Source organism: Solanum lycopersicum, chromosome 2, assembly GCF_036512215.1.
Source record: "Solanum lycopersicum chromosome 2, SLM_r2.1".
Taxonomy (NCBI): domain Eukaryota; kingdom Viridiplantae; phylum Streptophyta; class Magnoliopsida; order Solanales; family Solanaceae; genus Solanum; species Solanum lycopersicum.
The window spans coordinates 15,438,185-15,448,292 of NC_090801.1; the positions used below are offsets into that span (position 1 = coordinate 15,438,185).

Here is a 10,108-nt window from a genome sequence, read left to right on the forward strand (position 1 = left end):
TCTTAATCAACTGTTTAGGGAATTTATAGTTCCCTTGTACTTCTTTTTCAACTTTTACTCTTTATTTAACTCCAAGGTTTAGCCTTAAAATGAAGTTAAAACATTTAAATAAGGCTCTTAGATACTTTACTTTAACTTACTTCATAGCTTTAGACTTGACTTCTTAACTTCCTTTAATTTAATCCTAACTTTACTTAAATTGAATTATGGATTAAAGTTTCGTGATTCATTTTTATGGATGATTTCATGATGTTTAGATGTAACTTAGATCATTAGAATCAATCAATAATTGTAGGTACATCACGTAGGAATTGGTACGAAGAGATAGTGGCAAAAATAGTGTCTCCAGGCAACCCTGACGCTCAGAGGGGCGCAGGAGAGAAAGATTGATAGAGAGAGGTTGTCCTGAGAGGCTCTGGATTGCGCGACACACAAGACCTTGTGAGACAGAGCCTGCCCTGAAGGGCATTGGCAGGCGTGGCACACCAGGGTTTGTCAGTCAGGGTCTTCATCTTTTCTTCTCTGTTTTTAAACCCTAAACCTTCTAAACTCCCATGGATCATTACTCAATAACTTAGGATAAATAATAACCTCAAGACCCATAAAGCAACCTGGAAACACGAATCCAATCTACTAAATCATACTACAAATCATCCAACAAGTATTTAACCATTGTTCATTAAGTATTTCAATGTTCATATCATTAAATCCATTTAAACTTCTCTGAATTAAACAAATTGATGTGTGGGTGAACTAACCCAACACAAAAAGATCTCTTATACGTCAATGGGAACACCTCCGACGAATTCCACCTGCGAAACCTTAGTGTTCTTGATGGATTCTAGATTTTCTCTCCTTATCTCCTTCTCTTCTCTTTTCTGCCAAGGCCTAAGCGTGATTTGGTTTTCTAAAACGAAATTAAGTCTAATTTTTTTTAAAAAAATGGAAATAATTGGGTGAAATGTCAAGTTTTCCTTTACTAAAATCCGGATTGGGACCTTCCTCAACCGAACATCCCAACTTCTAATAGGATTATCTCCGTCATACGATATTGCAACTGCGCAAACTTTGAGTTGTTAGAAAGACCTCTCCAAGGGCTTTCCAACCATATAAAGAACTGTCTCTAAATCATAATGAGATAGAAGTTATGGTCATTTTAAAATGACCAAAACTCACTTTCTTAACTTAGGAAATTGTCCAAAATTTCCTATTCTTCCAATATTGATTATTTTTGGTTTCTAATCTTATTCTTGGATATTAGTAGTTACAAGGTGTTACAGTTTTATGGTCATTGGAGAAAGTAGAATTTTTTAGAGGTGTTTTTTGTATGGTTTTAGTATATTTCTTGATTTTTCGGCATTTAAGGGCATTTATATAATAATAGCCATTTCCGGGCAATAACGAAAAAGATGTAAAGTTTTGATCTGTTATTCGTCACGATATTCTATGGTAATTGGTGCAAGGAGAAATTGTTTTGAGGGTATTTTTAGTATTTATGTGTGGTTCTTGGTTTTCAGCCATTTTTGGGTAGGTACGAAAAGAAGTGAACTTTTGATCTCTTATTCTTTATGATATTTTAAGGTCATCGGTTTAACTCAAAATATTGTTGAAGTTTTTTTATATTGTTTATGTGTGCTTTTAATTTTTTTCATCTATTTTGGGGCATTTAACGTAATATTCGGTCATTTTCATATAGTTACGAATCGAAGTAATATTTTGTTCTTTTATTCATAACGATATTCTAATGTCATTTCTTCAAGTTGAAATGTTTAAGGTTTTTTGTACTGTTTATGTGTATTTCTTATTTTTTGGCCATTTTAGAGGATTTACGTAATATTCATCTATTTACAAGCTATTATAAAAAGTCGAATGTTTTGTTGTTTTATTCCTCATTATATTCTAAGATCATTGGTGTAAGTCAAATAAAAATTTGAGTTGTTTTTGTACTTTTTATGTGTGTTTCTTTACTTTTCAACCATTTTAGGACATTTACAGGATATTCGACTAGTTTCAGGCGATTACGAAAAGAATTAAGTTTGTTTTATTATTCATCACAATATTCTAAGGTCATTGGTGGATGTCTAAAAAATTCTAAGACATTTTTTATATTGTGGATGTCTGTTTCTTGATTTTTTGATCATTTTGGAGTTTTTACGTAATAGTCGGGCAGTTTTTGGTAGTTACGAAATGAAGTAAGTTATTGTTGTTTTATTTGTTAGGATATTCTAAGGTCATTTGTGCAAGTATAAAAAATTACCGCATTTTTGGATCTTGTATGTGTATTTCTACATTTTTCAGTCATGTAGGGGAATTTACGTAATATCCAGTCATTTTTCAGGCAGTTAAGAAAAAGAATAAAATTTTTAATCTATTATTCGTCACAATATTCTAAGCTCATTGGTGCAATTCAAAACGTTTTTGAGGAGCTTTTTGTATTGATTATGTTTGTTTCTTTATGTTTTGGCATTTTATGGCATTTACGTGATATTTGATCATTTCAGGAAATTACGAAAAGAAGTGAAGTTTCTTTCTGTTATTCGTCACGATATTCTAAGCTCATAGAGCAAGTCAAAAAAATTTGAGGAATTTTTTCTATTGTTTATGCTTGTTTCTTGGTTTTTCAGTCATTTTGCTCATTTAGGGAATATTTGGGCTGTTACGAAAGAAGTAAAATTTTGTTCTGTTATTTGTCACGATATTTTAATGTCATTGGTGCAAGTCAAAAAAAATTGAGGTGTTTTTGTACCTTTTATGTGTGTTTATTTATTATTCGTTCATATTGGGCATTTATATATTATTCGACATTTTTAAGGTTGTTTCAAAAAGATGTAAAGTTCTTTTGTGTTATTCGTCATGATATTCTACGTTTCTAGATGTACGTCAAAAAAATTTTGAGATGGTTTTTTTATTGTTAATGTGTGTTTCTTGATTTTCCGGCCATTTTGGGGGCATTTATGAAATATTTGGCCATTTTTGGGATGATACGAAAAGAAGGAAAATTTTATTTAATTATTCTCCACAATATTCTAAAGTCATCAGTGAAAGTAAAGAAAAAATTGAGACATTTTTGTACAATTTATATGTGTTTCTTTATTCTTAGGTATTTTAGGGCATTTATGAAATATTCAGCCATTTTTGGGCAATTACGAATAGAAGTGAAGTTTTGTTCTATTATTCGTAATTATATTTTAAGGTCATTGGTTGAAGTCAAAATTTATTAAGAAATTTTTTGTTGTTTATGTTTTGTTTCTCGACTCCTTAGCCATTTCAGGTTATTTATGTAATATTTGGTCATTTTTGAAAATAATGTATGTTTTGTTCTATTATTCGTCTCGATATTCTAAGCTCATTGGTGCTAATAAAAAAATTTTGACATATTTTTTCGTACTGGTTATGTGTGTTTCTTGATTTTTCGGCTATTTGGGCATCTACGTATATTCAACAATTTTAGGGCAGTTAAAAAAAGAAGTAACGCGTTGTTCTATTATTCGTGACGATATTCTTTTGTCATTAGTGCTAGTCGAATTTTTTCAGATGTACTTTTTTATTGTTTTATGTGTTTTTTTATTCTTTGGTCATTTTGGGGTATTTACGTAATATTCGACCATTTTGGGCAATAAAGATATGGAGTGAAGTTTTATTCTGATATTTGTCACAATATTCTAAGGTCACCGGTGCAAGTCAAAAAAAGTTTAAGGTTTTTTTATACTATTTAGATGTGTCTTGATTTTTTCTAGAATTTTTACGCATTTACGTAATATTTGGTCATTTTCAGGCAGTTATGAATAGCAGTAAAGTTTTGGTATGTTATTTGTAATGATATTCGAAAGTTATTGGTGTAAGTAAAAAAAATTAAGGGGTCTTTTATATTGTTTATGTGTGTTTTTTTTTATTTTTCGGCCATTTTGGTGCGTATACATAACATTTGGTCATTTTCGGGAAGTTACAAAAAGTATTAAAGTTTTGTTTTGTTATTCGTCGTGGAATTTTTACTTTATTGGTTCAAGTTAAAAAAAAATTGCGGCGTTTTTGTATTTTTTGTGTTTTTCTAAATTTTTCGATCATTTGGGGGCATTTACTCATTAATTGGCCATTGTCCAGGAGTTACGAAAAGAAGTTCGTTTTTGTTCTGTTACTCGTCACAATATTTTAAGTTCATTGATGTAAGTCAAAAAAATTTTGAGGCATTTTTTTAATAGTTTGTGTGTTTTTTAATTTTCAGCCATTTTGAGGAATTTAGGTAATATTAGTCAATTTTCAGGCAGTTAAGGAAAAATGTAAAGTTCTATTCTAGTGTTTTTCATGATATTTTAAGGTCATTGGTGCAAGTAAAAAAAAAAATTGAGGCATGTTTTTTCTTGCTTACGTCTGTTTCTTGATTTTTTGTTTATTTTTAGGCATTTATGTAACATTACACATTTTCGCGTAGTTACTAAAATAAGTGAAGTTGTATTCTATTACTCGTCATGATATTCTAAGATCATTGATGAAACTCAAATTTTTTTTGAGGCTTTTGTTATACTATTTATGTGTATTTCTTTATTTTTTGTCATTTGGGCCATATACATAATATTCGACCATTTTCGGACAGTTTCAAAAAGAAGTAAAGTTTTGCTCTGTTGTTTGTCACGATATTCTAAGGTTATTGGTGCAAGTCAAAAACTTTTGAGGAATTTACGTACTATTCATATGTTTTACTTGATTTTTTTGCCATTTAGGGGTATTTACGTAATATTCAGCCATTTTCGGGTAGTAATGAAAAAGAAGTAAACTTCTCTTTAGTTATTCATTATGATATTCTAAAGTCATTCGTGCAAGACATAATTTATTTGACGCATTTTTTAAGCTTTATGTTTGTCTTTTGATTTTTTGGCCATTTTAGGGTATTTACGTAATATTCGGCCATTTTTCGGGCAGTTATAAAAAGAATTATAGTTTTTTTTATTATTTGTCACAATATTCTAAGGTAATTTGTGCAGTCAAAATTTTTTTTGAGGTGGCTTTTTGTACTTTTATGTGTGTTTCTTGATTTTTTCGTCCATATTGGGCATTTACATAATATGCCATTTTAATGCAATTACGAAATAATGTAAGTTTTTTCTGTTATTGGTAGCGATAATTAGGGTACTGGGTGCAAGTTGAAATTTTTTGAGATTTTTTTAAATTATTTGTGTGTGTTTCTTGATTTTTCGGTCTTTTTAGGGCATGTACAAAATATTCGATCGTTTTTGAGATGTTACTGAAAGAAGTAAAATTTTATGCTGTTATTTGTAACGATATTGTTAGGTCATCGGTTGAAGTGAAAAAAAAATTGAGGAGCTTTTTGTACAATTTATGTGTGTTTCTTTATTTTTTGCTATTTTAAGATATTTACGTAATGTTTAGCCATTTTCGAGCAGTTACAAAAAGAAAGTGACTTAGAATATCTGTTTTTCCTCATGATATTCTAAGGTTAATGGTGAAACTCAAAAATTTTGAGGAGTTTTGTGTATTCTTTATGTGTGTTTCTTGACTCTTAGCCTCTTTAGAACATTTACGCAATATTCAGTCATTTTTCGAGTTGTTTAGAAAAGAAGGTACGTTTTGTTCTTTTATCGTCACAATATTCTAAGGTAATTGGTGCTAGTAAAAGAAAATTGATGCGATTTTTAATTGTTATGTGTGTTTCTTGATTTTTCGAGTACTTAGGGGCGTTTATGTAATATTCGGCCATTTTTTGGGCAGTTATGAAAATAAGTAAAGTTTTGTTTTGTCATTCGTGACGATATTCTAAGGGCATTAGTTGGTTGAAAGTTTTTTGAGGTGTTTTTATGTATTATTTATGTGTGTTTCTCTATTTTTCTGTCATTTTTGGGGTACTGACATAATATTCGGCCATTTTCAGGCAGTAACGATACGAAGTGAAGTTTTGTTCTATCACTCGTCACATTATTCTAAGGTCATCGATACATGTAAGAATTTTAAAGGTTATTTATACTATTTAGATGTGGTTATTGATTTTTTTTTCTTGCATTTTTTAGCGTTTATGTAATATTCGGTTATTTTTGGACAGTTAAGAAAAGAAGGAAAGTTTTGTTCTGTTATTCGTCACAATATTCTAGGTTCATGGGTCAAGTCATAATTTTATTATGGTGTCTTTTTAATTGTTTATGTGTGTTTTTTTATTTTTTGGTCATTTTGGGGCATTTGCATAATACTTGGTCGTTTTTAGATAGTTACAAAAGCAGTAAAGTTTTGTTATGTTATCCATCATGGTATTCTTAGGTTATTGGTTCAAATAAAAAAATTTAGGGATTTTTTGTATTTTTGTGTATGTTTCTAGATTTTTGGGCATTTTGGAGCATTTACATGATTTCGGCCATTTTCAAGGAGTTACGAAAATAAGTTAAGTTGTTTCATGTTATTTTGTCACAATATTCTAACTTGATTGGTGCAAGTCAAAAAAATTTGAGGCATTTTTTGTATAGTTTGCCATTTTTGATGAATTTACGTAATAATCGACAATTTTTGAGTAGTTACGAAAAGAAGTAAAGTTTTGTTCCAGTATTTTTCATAATATCTAAGCTTTCGGTGCAAGTCAATAAAAAATTGAGGCAATTTTGTACATTTTATCTCCATTTCTTGATTTTTCATCCATTTTGACGCATTTACGTAATATTTAGACATTTTCTAATAGTTACAAAAAGAAGTGAAGTTTTGTTATGTTATTCGTCATGATATTTTAAGATCATTGGTGAAATTCAAATCTTTTTTGAGTCTTTTCTTGTACTGTTTGTGTGTGTTCCATTATTTTTTGGCTATTCTGGGCATTCACGTAATATCTAGCTTTGGGCGGTTACAAAAAGAAGTAATGTTTTTCCATGTTATTGTCACGATATTATAAGGTTATTGGTGCAAGTTGAATTTTTTTGAGGCGTTTTATACATTATGTATGTGTATTTCTTGATATATTCGGCTACTTTCTGGCAGTTACAAAAAGAAGTTTTTTTCTATTATTCATCATGATATTGTAAGGTCATCCGTGCAAGGCGTAGTTTTTTGAGGTATTTTTATGGTTTATGTTTGTTTCTTAATTTTTTGGCTATTTTAGGGCGTTTACATAATATTCGTCCATTTTTGAGGAGTTATAAAAAGAAGTAAAAAACTTTCTGTTGTTCGTCACAATATTCTAAGGTTATTCGTGCAAGTCAAGAATCTAGCGAGGTGTTTTTGTAACGTTTATGTGTGTTTCTTTATTTTTCGATCATATTGAGGCATTTAGGTAATATTCGGTCATTTTCAAGCACTTACCAACAGATGTATGTTTTTTTCAGTTATATGAAAACGATATTCTAAAGACGTAGGTGCAAGTTGAAATTTTTGTGAGACTTTTTTTTTGTATTGTCAATGTGTGTTTTTTATTATTCGGCCATTTTAGGCATTGATATAATATTCAGCCAGTTACAAAAAGAAGTAAAGTTTCGTCCTGATATTCATCAAGATATTCTAAAGTCATTGATGCTTGTCTAATTTTTTTGGGGCGTTTTTATATTTTTTACGTTTATTTATTGAAATTTCGGCTATTTTAGGGGCATCTATGCAATATTAGGCCATTTATGGGATTTACGAAAAGAAGTAAAGTTTTATTCTGTTATTCGTCTTTTTATTCTAAGATCATTGGTTCAAGCCATAAAACTTTTGGGGTGTTTTTTGTATTGTTTATGTGTGTGTTTTTTATTTTTTAGCGAGTTTGGGGGATTTACTTAATATTCTGCCATATTTGGACAGTTACGAATAATAAGCATGGAAATTGTAATAGGGAAATAGAGCCTATTCTTCTTCATTTTCTCCACAAGACAGGGATGCACCTAGAGGGGCCACACCCGATACTGGTAGAGGAATAAATCGCCTTTATGTTATAACCTGTCTCCAAGAGCAAGAGGATTCTCCAGATGTTGTCACTAGTATGATCCAAGTCTTTTACTTTAATGTATATGCTTTTCAAGATTTAAGAGAAATTTTATGGTCTGTAACTCTGTATGTTGCGATGAATTAAAATATTCTCCTGGAGAAACTTTGTGAACCCTTAAGAGTTTCTACACATGTTGGTCAATCTATTATATCAAAGGGAGTCTTTTGTGATAGCCATGTTTTCGTCAAACACAATATTCCATGATTGATTTTGTCTAGTTAGACATGTTAGATTTCAATATCATTCTTGGTATGGACTGACTTCATGCCTGTTATGCCGCAATTGATTGTAGGACTCGAGTTGTCAAGTTTCATCTTCCAAATGAGCCAGTCTTAGAGTGGAAAAGAGTTAAGTAATGACTAAGGGTCATTTTATTTCATACTTAAGGAGAGAAGTTAGTTTCTAAGGGATGAGATTGTCACTTAGTTCGACTAAATGACTCAAGTGTTAAGATACATCCTATTAAGTTAGTTTCAGTAGTAAAAGAGTTTCCAGAAATCTTTTTCAGATTATCTACCCAAGTCACTTCTGAGACAGGTAGACTTCGATATAAATATTCTTCCAGATTTTCATCCTATATCTATTCCATCATATAGTATTGTAGCAACAGAGTTTAAAGAGTAGTTGAAAGACCCCTAGAGAAAGGTTTTATTCGACCGAGTGTCTCATTTTCGGTCTCTCTAGTCTTATTTGTGAGAAAGAAGGATGGTTCCCTTAGTATGTGTATAGACTACTGTAAGTTTAACAATGTTACCATCATGAATAAGTATCCTCTTCGAAGGATTGATGATCTTTTTGATCAAATTCGGGGTGCCTTATGTTTCTCTATTATAGACCTAGATCAGTCTACCATCAGTTAAGATTGAGGGAATGTGATATTCCAAAGACAACATTCAATACCCGTTATGTTCATTATGAGTTTCTGGATATGACCTTTGGTTGGATTAATGCTCCTTCGACATTAATGGACCTTATAAATAGAGTATTCAAACCTTATTTAGATAAATTTGTTATCATATTCATTGATGACATACTAATCTATTCGAAGAATGCGGAAGCTCATTCTATCCATCTCAAAACAACTCTTCAACTTTGAAAGATAAGGGGTTATACGCTAAGTTCTCTAAATGTGAGTTTTGGCTCAAGTTTGTGAAGTTCTTGGGCCACATCGTATTCGGTGATGGAATTAGAGTTAATACCCAAAAGAGAAAGGCAATGCAAAATTGGTATAGGCCCATATTTAACCAATATTAGGTGTTTCTTAGGTTTGGATGGATATTACATTTCTAACAGATATAAGGAGTTTCTTTGATTTGGCTAGCTACTATAGAAGGTTCGTAGAGGGTTTCTCATCCATTTCATCTCCATTGACCAAGTTAACTCATAAAATAGTGAATTTTCAATGATCTGAAGCTTTTGAGAAAAGCTTTCTTGAATTGAAAAAGAGATTGACTACTGCCCCAGTTTTGACCTTAACAGAAGGTACTCAAGGTTTTCTTGTGTATTCTTATGCATCTAGAGTTGGTTTTGGTTGTGTATTAATGGAAAATAGCAAAGTTAAAGCTTATGCCTCCAGAAAGTTGAAAGTTCCGGAGAAGATTTACCTACCCCATGACTTAGAGTTGGCTCCTATACTATTTGGTTTAAAGATATGGCGTTATTATTTGTATGGTTTTTATGTTGATGTATTCACTTATCACAAGAGACTTCAATATGTGTTTACTCAAAAGGAGCTAAATGTCAAAATGAGGTGGTTAGAACTACTCAAGGATTATGATAAAACTTCAGTATACATATTCTTCTAGATACTCATCTTATATCTAGTCCTCCATAGAGGATGACACCAGCAGAGTTAAAAGAGTAGTTGAAAGACCTCTTAGAGAAAGGTTTTATTGACCAATTGTCTCACCTTGAGGCACTCCGGTCTTATTTATGAGAAAGAAAGATGGTTCCCTTAGGATGTCTATAGATTATCGTTAGTTGAATAAGGTTACCATCAAGAATAATTATCCACTTCTAAGGATTGATGATCTTTTATCAACTTCAGGGTGCCTCCTGTTTCTCTAAGATAGACCTCAAATAAGGCTACCATCAGTTAAGAGTGAGGGAATGTGATATTCGAAATATATCATTTAAGAACCATTATGGTCATTATAA

The 10,108-nt window shown here is 31.1% G+C and overlaps 1 long non-coding RNA gene across 1 annotated transcript; it reads left to right on the plus strand.

Annotated features, from left to right (window-relative positions):
• The first annotated feature begins 1,179 nt into the window (after positions 1-1,179).
• Positions 1,180-9,185, plus strand: LOC112940889 (uncharacterized). The gene is made up of 2 exons (XR_003245105.2): positions 1,180-7,261; positions 7,768-9,185. It is a non-coding gene; the product is annotated as an uncharacterized lncRNA (long non-coding RNA).
• Positions 9,186-10,108: the final 923 nt, after the last annotated feature.